A 15,696-nucleotide genomic window follows, 5' to 3' on the forward strand; every position below is an offset into this window, starting at 1 on the left:
AAGGGAGGCTGAGGCAGGCAGCAGTTAATGGAGGGCCTTGGAGGATCTATAGACTTTATTTATTTATTTAGTTAGAGACAGAGTCTTACTCTGTTGTCCAGGCTGGAGTACAGTGACACAATCCCAGCCCACTGCAACCTCTGCCTCCCGGGTTCAAATGATTCTCCTGCTTCAGCCTCCCAAGTAGCTGGGATTACAGGCATGCACCACCACACCCAACTAATTTTTGTACTTTTAGTAGAGACGGGGTTTCATGATGTTGGCCAGGCTGGTCTTGAACTTCTGACTTCAAGTGGTCTGCCCCCCCCGCCAGCCTCCCAAAGTGCTGGAATTACAGGCATAAGCCACTGTGCCCGGCCTTCTATAGACTTTAAATTATACTCTGAGTTGCAAAGACACTGAGGCTCTTGAGAGGAAAATGACCTATTCAAGACCAGTTTGAACAGGATCTTTCCTGCTGTGTGGAGAAAAGGCCTTAGGAAGCAAATATGGAAGGCAGGGAAGCAAATGGAAGTTATCATAACCATCTGTGGAAGAGATGATAGTGACCAGACCCAGGGTTATTGAAGCAGAGTTTTTGAGAAGTGGCCAAATATTGGGTGTATTCAAACCCAAAAATCCCATAGTTTTTCCTGTTTGATTACATGAAGAGGGTAAGAAACAGAAAAGGACCAAAAATGACTCCAAGCATTTAGATCTGAGGAACAAGAAGAACAAAGATATCATTTGCAAAATAGGAAACTTTAAAATAAGTGTAGGTTGGATGGGCTGGAAATCAACTCTTTGTTTTCGGATGTTTCTATGGTTTGGATAACGGTGTCCTCCCCAAAAATCATGTGGAAACTCAATCCCTAATGCAACAACATGAAGACGTGTAGCCTTTTGGGAAGTGATTGAGTCTTGAGGGTTCGACCCTCATGAATGGGTTTAGCACCATTATAAAAGGTCTCAAGGGGAAGGAAGAACTCTCTTGCCCTCCTGGTCTTCCACTATGTAAGGACACAATGTTCCTCCCATCTGGAGGATGCGGCAACAAGGTATCATCTTGGAAGAAAGAGCAGCCCTCACCAGAGACCAAACCTGCTAATGCCTTAATCTTGGACTTCTCAGTCTTCAGAACTGTGAGAAATACATTTCTGTTATTTATAAATTACCCAGTCTGTGGTGTTCTTTTAATATCAGCACAAAAACAGATGTGTTTGTTTGATGAGGTGACTGTTAGATTCCAGTTGAAAATGTCATGTAGGCACTTTGGTTTATAAATCTGAGTTCGGGGGAGAGGTCCAAGCTGGAGCAATACATTTGGACCTGTCAGCTTATTGGTGTATTTCAAGCCAAGGTACTCAATGTGATCACTTAAGATGTAAGTATGGACAGAAGAAAAAATGTTATCCAAACAGAAGGATATGTCTTAAAATTATATAATCAATAATATTAGGAACAAGATGAAGAAGCAGAAGCTGTAGAGTAGAATGGTTAGGCATGGTCACCCCCAGCATTAGGTTAACCCATGACTTTGTAAGTTATTAGAGTTAGGTCAGTATTCTAGGACTCTTTTCCTAGCTATGTCCTGTGCTAGATTTCCATCAATATTTTGATGATCATATAAAAGATGTGATTTTCAAATTGGCAGATGACACAAAGGAAGAAGGAATAGAATAAAATATATTAATTACAAAATTTAAAATTACTGAATACTTTGAAACAACAAGCAAAGCTAACAAGATGAACATCAACAAGCATAAAAGTAAAATTCTAAACTTAGGTCCAAAAGGAAAATATTACAGGCCAGCTACCATGGCTTATGCCAGTAATCCCAGGACTTTGGGAGGTAGAGGCAGGATGATAGCTTGAGCCCAGGAGCTCAAGATTAGCCTGGGCAACATAGCAAGACCCCATTTCTTTAAAAAAAAAAAAACTTAGCTGAGCATGTTGGTACACACCTTTTATCCCAGCTACTTGGGAGGCTGAGGCAGGAGGATTGCTTGAGCCCAGGAGTTCGAGGCCACAGTGGGCCAAGATTGCACCACTATACCCAGCCTGGGTAACAGAGCAAGACCCTGACTGAAATATATATATATGTCTGTGTGTGTGTATGTGTGTGTGTGTGTGTGTGTAGAGAGAGAGAGAACGAGAGATCTATATATAACAAATGCAAAAGTGCAATAGTTTATAACACTTCTTTTTAGATAGAAGTTTTACTTGATCTCCAACTCCACATGAGTCAGTAGAACCATATGTGGGATTCTCGGACATTTTCACATAATATCGGTTTCTTAATCATTTAAACTACATTTGGATTAGCATATCAAATTGCAAATAACCAGTTTTTTTGTTTTTTTGTTTTTTTTTTGAGACGGAGTCTTACTCTGTCGCCCAGGCTGGAGTGCAGTGGCCGGATCTCGGCTCACTGCAAGCTCTGCCTCCCGGGTTTATACCATTCTCCTGCCTCAGCCTCCCGAGTAGCTGGGACTACAGGTGCCCGCTACATCACCCGGCTAGTTTTTTTTTTTTGTATTTTTTAGTAGAGACGGGGTTTCACCGTGTTAGCCAGGATGGTCTCGATCTCCTGAGCTCGTGATCCGCCCGCCTGGGCCTCCCAAAGTGCTGGGATTACAGGCTTGAGCCACCGCGCCCGGCCGCAAATAACCAGTTTTAAGAAGGATTTTAACAAACTAGAGTATATTCCAGCTAAGGGGTTAAGAGGAGGGGTTGAGCTATGGACCAAGGATAGTAAAAGGGTAATCTTATAAAATTATTCTGTAATGGTGAAAGTCAGATTAATGAATGCTTCTGGTGGTGAATGGAGATGAGGCGATTAATTAGGAAGAAGCATGAGGGAACTTTGTATGGTGATGGAAATGTTTTTTGTCTTGCTAGGGAAGGTACATAAGTGTATACATTTATCAAAATTGATCCAACTGTCCCTTAAGATCTGTATATTTCATTTTACGTAAATTATTACTCCATTTTCAAAAAAAAAAAAAAGAAGAATGGCCCCAAAAGAAAATGAGTAGATGCTAAGGATGTTCAGTTGTGAGAAAAATAAATAAATTCAAGGGCAGTGGAAGTTTCATATACTAAAGTCTGTTATATGAACAAGGAATGAGACTTACTCTACATTGTTCTGCAAAATAACACTCAACTGTAAACTCCATTTCTAAGTTGCAGACACCTCTACTGCATATTGATGTATTTGTATATACACACACGTATACCACGGAATACCAGTCAGCCATAAAAAAGAACAAAATAATGGCATTTGCAGCAACTTAGATGGAGTTGGAGACCATTACTCCTTTTTTTACTGTTTTTTGTTTTTTAAACAATGTCTCGCTCTGTCACCCAGGCTGGAGTGCAGCGGCACAATCTCAGCTCACTGCAACCTCCGCCTCCCGGGTTCAAGTCATTCTCCTGCCTCAGCCTCCTGAGTAGCTGGGACTACAGGTGTGTGCCACCACGCCCAGCTAATTTTTGTATTTTTAGTAGAGACAGGGTTTCACCATGTTGGCCAGGATGGTCTTAATCTCTTGACCTCATGATCTGCCCATCTCAGCCTCCCAAAGTGCTGGGATTACAGGCATGAGCCACCTCGCCTGGAAGGAGACCATTATTCTAAGTGAAGTAACTCAGGAATAGAAAATCAAATATTGTATATACTTATCTATAAGTGGGAGCTAACCTATGAGGATGCAGGGGCATAAGAATAATATAATGGACTTTGGAGACTCAGGGGGAACTGTGGGAAGGGGGGTGAAGGATAAAAGGCTACACAATGGGTATAGTGTACACTGCTTGGTTGACCAGTGCACCAAAATCTCAGAAATCACCACTAAAGAACTTATCTATGTAATCAAAAACCACCTGTTCCCCCAAAAACTATTGAAATTAAATAAAAATTTTTAAAAAGAAAATAGCAGAGTGCCTCATACATAAGAGTAGATATTATAAAAGTTTGTATGTTTTATTTTTAAAATCACATATACATATTTATGTGTGTACTAGGCACAATGAAAATATATGTCTTATTATGGGTATGGTCAGAAATGTATGAAAGCCACTAAGCTAAATTATCTTAACAGTGTTTTAAAATATTATAAAACTTTTTATACCTGAATGACGAACTTGAGAATAAGTGACAGTAACTAACCCTTTTCTAAAGGAAAACAAATGCTTTAAATTAGACACCAATGACTTTTATGGGATTATCTCCTGTTTGGGAAGATATCAGTTTTTTGCCTCATAGTTTTTTTCTTTCTATATGTACTTTTTGGTACTCCACCAAATCAGCAACAACTGATTGAGAAAAAAGGTTAAATCTTCACATCTTGCTAATGTTGTATATAACTTAGATTGATTTTTTCCTGACATTTCTGTTAAAGATACAGTTCTTTCCAGAAAGAACCCATTTACATTTATATTTCTGTTACATGAAAAGGTTTTTTTTCTTTTGTAAAGCCAAGTGAAGTAGAAAATACGTAGGTATGGAATCTTTCTAAATTTATTTTCATAGAGATGGTCTTAGCAGTTTACACAAATTTATTTTCTTACGAAGGAAATAGGATGAATAGTGATCCTCCACCCTACATTTCATAATTTATACCTGACTGGTCCTCGCACTGCTTCTGAACCAGTCTCCCATCTTCACTGGAAGCCACTACGCACCCAGGGAGCTGACCGCACAAAGGAGAGAATGGCCCACGTGTGGGATGCGGAGGAGCCTATGGAGTGAGAAACTAGAAGCACCTGGGTGAAAACTCCTAAGCATGGAAAAGGATTAACCTGTTCACTGAAGTTAAAATGAGGCTAGGAGGATGGGTCCTAATTCAATTTGGTGTCCTTATAAGAAGAGGAAATTTGGACACACAGAGACACCACAGGTGCAAGTGCACAGAGGAAAAGCCATGTAAGGACACAGTGAGAAGGTGGCCATCTGCAAGCCAAGCAGAGAGGCCACAGAAGAAACCAGACCTGCTGATGCCTTGATCTTAAGCGTTTAGCCTCCAGAACTGTGAGAAAATAATTTCTGTTGTTTAAAGCACACACCCTGTATAACTGTGTTATGGCAGCCCTAACAAACTAATACACTTCCAATGAAAGCTTTGTTACTATCCCATTTTACAGAGAGCAAACAACTTACCTGACTGAGGTCATTGAGCTCTAAGCATTGGGACAGTTTGAGCACGGCTTTCTTTACACCACTCTATCATTCTTTCCTTCAGTTCTCTGCCAGCCCTATCTGGATAACTGATAAGGTGGGGAGGAACTGGAAAAGTCTCACTAGAGTCAAAAGTCAAGCTGCTCCAGTGCAGTAGCTCATGGCTGTTATCCCAGCACTTTGGGAGGTCAAGGCAAGAGGATTGCCTGAGCCCAGGAGTTCAAGACCAGCCTGGCAACATAGTGAGACCTCATCTTTACAAACAATAGAAAATTTAGCCAGGTGCCTGTAGTCCCTACTACTCAGGAGGCCAAGGCAAGAAGATCACCTGAGCCCAGGAGGTTGAGGCTGCAGTGAGCCATGACTGTGCCTCTATACTCCAGGCTGAGCAACAGAGCGAGACTGTCTCAAAAAAAAAAAAAAAAAGATCAAGACCAAGGCAATCCTTTGGCGATATTCACAGACTAAGACTTGGCACATCAGATAGATATCTACAGTCACACACACTTTTCTACTTTCCTGCTAAGAAAAGCCTCTGAATCTCATGCAGGATTTTTCTCCTCTTAATCAAAGCAGGTGGAATTAGAGTCACAGATTTTCACTAAAATTTTGCTTCAATAAATTGTGGTTAATTAGTAAGATTTGCTGCTTCAACATGGGTGATCGGAGATTTGAAATAGCTTAGAGATGAATAGTCAAATTATATATATATTTTAATTTTTCACAAAAATGGTTCCTCTTCCTTGCAGATTTCACGTTATTCCAGGCCCAAGCATAAGTATTAAGCTAATAAGGAGTGATTCATTTCTATGAGATTGGGCAATTTCCCCTCATTTCTGATGATTTATTATTTCGATCTCGATTTTTAAATATATTTTATCAAATTAAATGCTAGGGAAATCACATTTTGCCTTTACCACTACGTTACCAGAAATGGGAGAAACTTTAATGTAAGTTCTGTTGCGCCACCTAGTGGCTGGTATTAGAAGCGCATACTTTAGAAACAGCCCGCAGTCAGTAGGAAAGCAGGGACCCAGAGATACCAAAATTGGAACGTAGGTAACTTCAGTCTGACAAGGAAGGCACAATGTGTCTATTTGCTGCTCTGGTAATTATGCAGAACCCATCCCAACAGGACACCTCACTGGGATCTTTGACTCATTGTTTGCGATTATGTGGCAAAGAGAACCTGCAAAGGCTGTGACTTCCAAGGAAGAAAGGATGAGAAGGAAGTGTTTTGTGTGTGAGTGACAGACTGAGCCAGGAATAGAACCGGAATGGCAGCATGCTTTCTAACACTCACATGCAGATCCCCAGCAGTGGCATCCTACTTATCTGATATGTCATCACATATATACTCCACAGGGCCTGAAATCAGAACGTGAGAGGGAGACTACAGTGAGATTTGTGTTTCGTTTCTACCAACTTTATTTTTACCCTAATGGTATCAGCAATAAAGTATTGTCGCTAGATTTTTTTAAAATGTTTTGAATAGTGAGTTTATAATCTAAATGAACTCCATTCAACTATACATCCTCAGCAGTTGCTCTGTCTAAAGCACTGAGCCAGACATGGAGGGCTGCTGCCCAGCTACTGCAACCATGTTGTTTCTGCCCTCTGGAGCCCTTCGATAGGAGGGAAGACACTAAATAAATGAGATAATATACTTGGCTGTAAGGGACTCAAAATACATGAGGCACTTATATCAGGACCTGGTACATAGTAAATTACATAGTCATTATTAAATGGAGAAATAAAACTGATGCAACTGTGTGGGAGTTTCTACACAGGTAAAATCAGATTCTTCCTGTGGCCCTGCCTGATCATAGAAAAATTGACTGGATCAGGCGTACCCACCCCAGGGTCACAGACAAGTGCCAGTCCGTGGCCTGTTGGGAACCAGGCAGCAAAGAAGAAGGTGAGTGGTGGGTGAGTGAGAGCAGCTTCATCTGTATTTACAACCACTGCTCATTGCTGGTATTATCACCCAAGCTCTGCCTCCTGTCAGATCAGCAGTGGCATTCGATTCTCATAGGAGTGGAGCCCTATTGTGAACTGAGCATGCGAGGGATCTAGGTTGCATGTGCCTTATGAGAATCTTATGCCTGATGATCTGTCACTGTCTCCCATCACCCCCAGATGGGACTGTCTAGTTGCAAGTAAACAAGCTCAGGGCTCCCACTGATTCTACATTATGGTGAGTTGTATAATTATTTTGTTACATATTACAAAGTAATAATAATAGAAAGAAAATGCACAATAAGTGTAATGTGCTTGAATCATCCTGAAACCATCCCCCCAACTGCCCATCGGTGAAAAAAAATTGCCTTCCACAAAACTGGTCCCTGGCGCCAAAAAGACTGGGGACTGCTGGATTAGATTCATCTTCAGGATTCTGTCTAACTCATGACTACCCACTTTGACCCAAACTCCTAGAAAATTAAAACTATTGCCAATTTTCAGGGAAAGTTTGACGGAGATGATTTTTACTAGTGTTGCAAATATTGACTGTAAGTTTAGGTCTAAGTAATATTAATAAATTATGACATCACAGCACTTTGCAAATTTTTTATCACATTTGACTTTGCTGGTCCCAACAGCTACCAATCAGTATCCTGCCTCACATAGTCAGTGGCATGAAGAACTGAATTCAGAATTCCCTGCCCTAGTCATATCACCTATAATTTACTTGTTTAATGAGAAAGGGGTTTAAGATAGAACAAAGCATGTCCCTTTGTAATAAACAGGCTGAGATGGAAAAAGCCCTGAAGACCATTGCTTATACTTGAGAGTGACTTAAATTCACAGTGAGTTATAAAATAGTGATGATATCTTAAGTTCTGTTTCAAAGAAAGCAGAAATGAGCCTAGAAATTGAGAAATTCTATAGGACTAAGAGAGTACACATTCCAAGGAAAAATTTTACCAACCTTACACTTGTATTCAGAGCTTGCCATTATTAAAAGTGGAATTTCCTGGGTACGAGAAACACCATCTAACCTATGGCTCTGTTGTGAATCAAAGTAACATTGCTCCCAACTCCATTCAAATCTCCAATATCCTCATTCAAATCTGTAACACAGCTGTACAGCACTGAATTTCTCATTGCCCAAATGGAATAATTTCTAACAGCTTCATTCTATATGTCAGCCATTTTTATTTAGCATCCAACATGCCCTAAACCCTGGTGAGACACTGAGAATACAAGAGTGAATAATACAAACACTTTGATCTCAAGTTGCTCCAAGTGTAGATAAAAACACACACTCTGGTGATACTCCTCCTCCAATACCTATCGTACATGTGACCTTAGAGAAAGTCAACAGGCTTCCTGGGACTCCAGTTTTTATCTAAAAACCAGGAGTGATGACCATCTATTCATTAATGCCAGGCATCAGTGGGAGGCTGGAAGAATTAAACAGGTAAAGATATGACAGTAAAACATAATACAAATGTTATATACTAGTATAATGCTAATGTTGATACTTTCTTAGGAACTCTCACTTTATAGAAAAAAGAGACATTTACAAAGCAATCCTGTCTTTTCATACATCAGAAAATTTCCTAACTAAACAAAATGGAGCTGGGTTACCGAGAGAAAAAGTTGCCCCAGGATGTAATTCTTTTTAAATCACACAATAATGAAGCAATGTATATCTCAAGAAAATAATCATTTTCTGGAGAAAGAAAGAGAATAATAATAGTTCTCAAACACATTATAAAATATAATGACATCACAATGCAAACTTTATTTCACTAGGCCTAAATCCAAATAAGAAGGATTTAGTCCTAAACAAAAGCTGCCCCAAAGCTAGTGGCGTCTTTTCATAAAGTAATCATTGAGGGACAGAATCACTTAATTGGTGGAACTTAAATTCTAAGTTGTTACTATATACAGCTGCTAGATTCAGTTTGCATGACTTGATCCATGTGCTATCCGAGTATGTTAATAAAAAGTCATATTTAGATTGGTTCAAATGTTTTTGTCTGAGGAAATCCAAGCCGTCAGCTGAAAGCTATGGATGTAGATGCTTGTGTGTGTTCCTGCCGAGAAAAGTGCTCCCTGTTTATCTATGTTCGGGCTTATCTCCTAGGTTGGTCTCACACTTCCCATTGATCCGATTTCCTTCACTGGTGCTATCTGCCCCTGAGCCCACCTAAAGAATAAAAGGGGAAAGAAGACTGAACACATTTCTCTGCAAAGAGAGATATTTTATTAAAATTTAAAATTAATAGGCTGGGTGCGGTGGCTCAAGCCTGTAATCCCAGCACTTTGGGAGGCCGAGACGGGTGGATCACGAGGTCAGGAGATCGAGACCATCCTGGCTAACACGGTGAAACTCTGTCGCTACTAAAAATACAAAAAACTAGCCGGGCAAGGTGGCGGGCGCCTGTAGTCCCAGCTACTCGGGAGGCTGAGGCAGGAGAATGGCGTGAACCCAGGAGGCAGAGCTTGCAGTGAGCTGAGATCCGGCCACTGCACTCCAGCCTGGGCAACAGAGCGAGACTCCGCCTCAAAAAAAAAAAAAAAAAAAAAGAAAGTTGAAGTTTCATCAGTTCTTCTCCCCAGACCCATTCTCCTTTCTTCCTCCCTAGAGGTGGCCACGAAGACCCTCATCTGAGGATGTCCCTCCACTCCTCATCTTTATCGTTTTACTTTATAGTTATATGAACGTAAACTGGCAGTAGTGTGTTTAGATTTTTGTAGTTGGAATCATACGGAATATATTCTGTATTCAGACTACACTATTGGTTGAATTTAATCATATATTTAAATAGATATAGTTTATTTTATTTTTATCTTTATTTTTCCAATTAATTTATTGATTTTTTTAAGACAAGGTCTTACTCTGTCACCCAGGCTGGAGAGCAGTGGTGCAATCTCGGTTCACTGCAACCCCGCCTCCCAGGTTCTAGCGATCTTCCCACCTGAGCCTCTCAAGCAGCTGGGATTACAGGCATGTGTCACCACGCCCAACTGATTTTTGTATTTTTAGTAGAGATGGGGTTTCGCCATGTTGGCCAAGCTGGTCTCAAACTCCTGAGCTCGAGCAATCCGCCCTCCTCAGCCTCCAAAATCTGGGATTACAGGTGTAAGCCACCACACCCAGCCGATCTGTGATTTATTTTAACCATTTTACGATATTGCAATCTACAAATATTCAATATTTTATCTGCCCATAGGTTGACAGTATGTTGTTTCCAATTTTTTCAGTATTGAAAACAATACAGTCTATCCCGTGGTATCCACAGGGGATTGGTTCCAGGGCCCCCAAGGAAACCAAAATCTGTGGCATAGTATTTGCAAATAACCTACCCACATCCTCCTGTATACTTTAACTCATCTGTAGATTACTTATAGTACCAAATACAATGTAAATGCTATGTAAATAATAATTAAACCATATTTCTTGTTTGTATTTTTTTACTGTGGTACTGCTATTTTGGTTTTTTTTTTTTTCCCCTGAATATTCTCCATCCACAGTTGTTTGAATCCATGGAGGTGGAGTCCATGGATACGGAGGCCGACTGTGCTGCCACACTGTTATATTTCCTTTCATTTAGTCTTGGAGTTGGGGTCTGTCTTGGGAGAGTGGCCATACACTCCAGCCTTGCCCTCACGGGGCTCCAGAGGATGGGTGGTGGCTGTTCACAGTGTGCCTTTCATGGGATACTTCTTGATCCCAGTCGACGACCTCATGCCTAGGTGGTCGACCATGAACAGACATTTCTCTCACAGGGAATTTATTTATATTGACTGATGCTCTTGTGGCTTTTATCTGATCCGTGTCCAGTTTATTCCTATAAGATAGCCACTCCCTAGGAAAACCCTGTACTGGAAAAAAAGTTAGGTTTGGATATGTCAGTCAGGCGAGACACAGGGGAAGCAGCACAACAAAACCCATGAAATAATAGAAGCATTTTTATTAATTACAGATCTCAGAGAGAAGAGGGCAGCACGCCTCACAGGGCCAATGGGAAGGGGGAACACTCGTGCTCAACCAGTGGGGAGAGAGAGAATGGGCCAAAGCCTTTTTGGGATCCAGGGTGTTACCCAGGGAGGTTTCCCAGGGGAAGTTCTGACAGGTTGGTTTACAGCAGACATGAGTTCCATGAGGTCTTGCTGTGACTGACAGGTAGTCACTGTGGAATATCTGCTCATCCATGTGGGCTCTGAAGGTCAGTGGGGCAATTCTAGTCAGTTGCATCCAGCTGTACCATAGAATGGTGGTCACCAGGAGGCAGTGGTATAAAGCAGGTGTCTGGATCAACCATATTGAGGAACTGGAAAGAGGCAGAGAACTGGAAACTGTACCAAGAGTGACTGATCCCGCTTCCAGTATGAGAAAGTTAAACTTATATTCAAAATTGGTGCCAAGGCAACATAAAATTATAAGAATATATATATCTGTGTATATATACTTATATTCTGATTACTGTGGCAGTAATTCTGATTATATATATAATTTTATACATCTAAAATATATGTATTATATATGATTATATTTAAATTATATATAATATTTATAATATATATTTTACATTATATATTATATGTACATAATACATACATACATAATTTATATATATTATAGATATACTTATATAAAATCAGAATTACTGCCACAGGAAAACAGCATTTAAAATCATTAATATTTCCCATGAATACAACTTAATATAGTTGGGAATTTTCATCAAATACATTCTGATAGAAATTGTTCAAGGAATACAAATGTCATTTTTGATTTACAAATTATAATTAAAACCTTAAAAATTAGTGCCAAAAATTCAGATTATTTATATGAAAACAAATATAAGTGGATCTTTTGAGATCTTCTATTTCTGATCATTTACAATGTAAATCTCCACGGATACGAGTGACTGAGAGTTACCTTCATTGCAGAAATATTCCAGACACGTACATGTTCAAGAACTTCCAAGCATATTTCACGTGGATTTTCTTTACCATATCAAAGACACAAACTTTCTTTAGTGGAGAAGATTCAAAAATCAATCCAAAGTCTGTTTGTCTTTTTTCTAAGTGAGTTTTAAATGAATCAGAATACCAGTATCTGAAGTGAAATTATTCCAAAATGATGACAGCATTTAAAGGAATTAAGCACTTGGGCCATTTATTTAATTTTTACTGAAAACAAAAGAACCATGCCTTTTAGAGAAAAAAAAAAAAGTTATGTTTGTAATTTGCTTTAGCAAATATGCTAACCTATCAGACATACTAGGACTAAAACAAATATAAATAAAATGTGTATACTTTGTGCAAAGCAAATACATAACAAGCAAAGAAAAGGTAAATTTCCCTCTGCCTAAAAGGGCCTTTGTGCATCTTTACAAATGCAAATCATCCTCATCCTCAAATGATTCAAATTTTATTACCCAAATTAGAACTTTTCTGGTGCCTCCCCTCTCTCCCATCCCACTCCCAAGCAAAATTAACTCTCTTTATCTTACAAGTTTTATGTATATTTGTGGAATGTTTTATGACATGATTATCTTCTACCATCAATTACAGCTTTTCTGCTTACTTACAAGATCACCCCAACTAGAGTTATTTTCTTTCATCTTTTTTTTTTTTTTTTTTTTTTTTTTTTTTTTTTTTTTGAGACTGAGTCTGGCTCTGTCGCCCAGGCTGGAGTGCAGTGGCCGGATCTCAGCTCACTGCAAGCTCCGCCTCCCAGGTTTACGCCATTCTCCTGCCTCAGCCTCCGGAGTAGCTGGGACCACAGGCGCCCGCCACCTCGCCCGGCTAGTTTTTTGTATTTTTTTTTAGTAGAGACGGGGTTTCACCGTGTTAGCCAGGATGGTCTCGATCTCCTGACCTTGTGATCCGCCCGCCTGGGCCTCCCAAAGTGCTGGGATTACAGGCTTGAGCCACCGCGCCCAGCATTTTCTTTCATCTTTAATTCCTCCAAGGTTGTCATACAAAGCCTTGCTCAAAACAGCTTCTCATCAGTATTTGTTAGACTGTATTAAGAAGATATATCTTCCATAATGGTTGAACTAGTTTACAATCCCACCAACAGTGTAAAAGTGTTCCTATTTCTCCACATCCTCTCCAGCACCTGTTGTTTCCTGACTTTTTAATGATTGCCATTCTAACTGGTGTGAGATGGTATCTCATTGTGGTTTTGATTTGCATTTCTCTGATGGCCAGTGATGATGAGCATTTTTTCATGTGTCTGTTGGCTGTATGAATGTCTTCTTTTGAGAAATGTCTGTTCATATCCTTTGCCCACTTTTTGATGGGGTTGTTTGTTTTTTTCTTGTAAATTTGTTTGAGTTCTTTGTAGGTTCTGGATATTAGCCCTTTGTCAGATGAGTAGATTGCAAAAATTTTCTCCCATTCTGTAGGTTGCCTGTTCACTCTGATGGTAGTTTCTTTTGCAGTGCAGAAGCTCTTTAGTTTAATGAGATCCCATTTGTCAATTTTGGCTTTTGCTGCGGTTGCTTTTGGTGTTTTAGACATGAAGTCTTTGCCCATGCCTATGTCCTGAATGGTACTACCTAGGTTTTCCTCTAGGGTTTTTATGGTATTAGATCTAACATTTAAGTCTCTAATCCATCTTGAATTAATTTTCGTATAAGGAGTAAGGAAAGGATCCAGTTTCAGCTTTCTATTTATGGCTAGCCAATTTTCCCAGCACCATTTATTAAATAGGGAATCCTTTCCCCATTTCTTGTTTCTCTCAGATTTGTCAAAGATCAGATGGCTATAGATGTGTGGTATTATTTCTGAGGACTCTGTTCTGTTCCATTGGTCTATATCTCTGTTTTGGTACCAGTACCATGCTGTTTTGGTTACTGTAGCCTTGTAGTATAGTTTGAAGTCAGGTAACAGTATGGCGATTCCTCAAGGATCTAGAACTAGATGTACCATATGACCCAGCCATCCCATTACTGGGGATATACCCAAAGGATTATAAATCATGCTGCTATAAAGACACATGCACACGTATGTTCATTGCGGCACTATTCACAATAGCAAAGACTTGGAATCAACCCAAATGTCCATCAGTGACAGACTGGATTAAGAAAATGTGGCACATATACACCATGGAATACTATGCAGCCATCAAAAAGGATGAGTTTGTGTCCTTTGTAGGGACATGGATGCAGCTGGAAACCATCATTCTTAGCAAACTATCACAAGAACAGAAAACCAAACACCGCATGTTCTCACTCATAGGTGGAAACTGAACAATGAGATCACTTGGACTCGGGAAGGGGAACATCACACACCGGGGCCTATCATGGGGAGGGGGGCCGGGGGAGGGATTGCATTGGGAGTTATACCTGATGTAAATGACGAGTTGATGGGTGCTGACGAGTTGATGGGTGCAGCACAGCAACATGGCACAAGTATACATATGTAACAAACCTGCACGTTATGCACATGTACCCTAGAACTTAAAGTATAATAATAAAAAATAATTTAAAAAAAAAAAAAGAAGATATATCTTCTGGCCTTGGCCTTTTTTTCTGTCCTAAAGAACCAAAAGCTTTACTTTCTGAAGTGATTTTTAAAAATTCTAACACTACATGCATCTGAATGCCTCTCACCAATGGCTACTTGGAGATACTTCAATCATAAATTATTAGCTTGCCTTATCAGTCAAGCAACCCTGAAGTCTAAATTTCATATGGATCTAGGTCAAGTGTCTGTTACCAAAGCTATTACAGAAAACTGGTGATTGCTAAAGGAACGATTATCCGATCCACAAATGGGAGCAGACCCTTAGCTTCTCCTTTCTCTGCCACTGACTCTATAATTAGTTCACAGCAAAATCATAATTCCCTCAAGGGGTGGACAGGACCACCCACAAGAGGAAAGTTGTTACATGTTAGCAGCTCTGCAAGAAAATGAAAAAATATATATTTATGGAAAGCAAAAGATTCAAAACTGCTATGTGAGTTTTTGCAGCACCTAAAGATTTTTCTTTAGCTCTTATAGATATAATTATTTAAACAGAAGACAAATATAGACCTATAGCCAAATAGTGTTTCTTACACTATTAAAGTGAATACGAACATTCACTCAACAGATACTGCTTTTGTATCTATTGTGTACATTTTCCCCGGCCTTAAGAAGATAATTGAGTTGAAGAAGAAAGATAGACAAGCCTGCAATGTTAAATAATAATATCTAACGATGGTATGAAACATGTTTTAAGAAAGAAAAATATGCAGCAAAGATTTTGATCTATGTTGGTCCTGATATACTAACAATCTATTATTAGTATATTACCATTAATAGCTGTCATTAAGTACATTAAGTTTTTGTTATAAGTACCATTTTTATCCCCATTTTACACATTAGTAAACTGAGGCATGAGAGGTTATGTAGCAATATGTAGCAGAGACAGGATTCACACCCAAGTCTATCTGAGCAAGATCTAAATCCTTGCCATTATACTATAGGTATTTTTTTCTAAATTTTGGGTCATGACAAGTCCATAGCCATTGGCAGTTAATATTTTTATGTTAATACAAACAATATATATTACTGTTTATTTTCATTGA

At 39.4% G+C, this 15,696-nt stretch overlaps 1 protein-coding gene across 1 annotated transcript in view; it reads left to right on the forward strand.

The window, feature by feature from the left end:
* LOC105477158 (cyclic nucleotide gated channel subunit beta 3) overlaps positions 1-15,696 on the forward strand; it is a 158,976-nt gene that overhangs the window by 110,970 nt on the left and 32,310 nt on the right. The gene's annotated exons all lie outside the window — the stretch shown is intronic.

This window comes from Macaca nemestrina, chromosome 8 (genome assembly GCF_043159975.1).
Source record: "Macaca nemestrina isolate mMacNem1 chromosome 8, mMacNem.hap1, whole genome shotgun sequence".
In the NCBI taxonomy this organism is placed as follows: domain Eukaryota; kingdom Metazoa; phylum Chordata; class Mammalia; order Primates; family Cercopithecidae; genus Macaca; species Macaca nemestrina.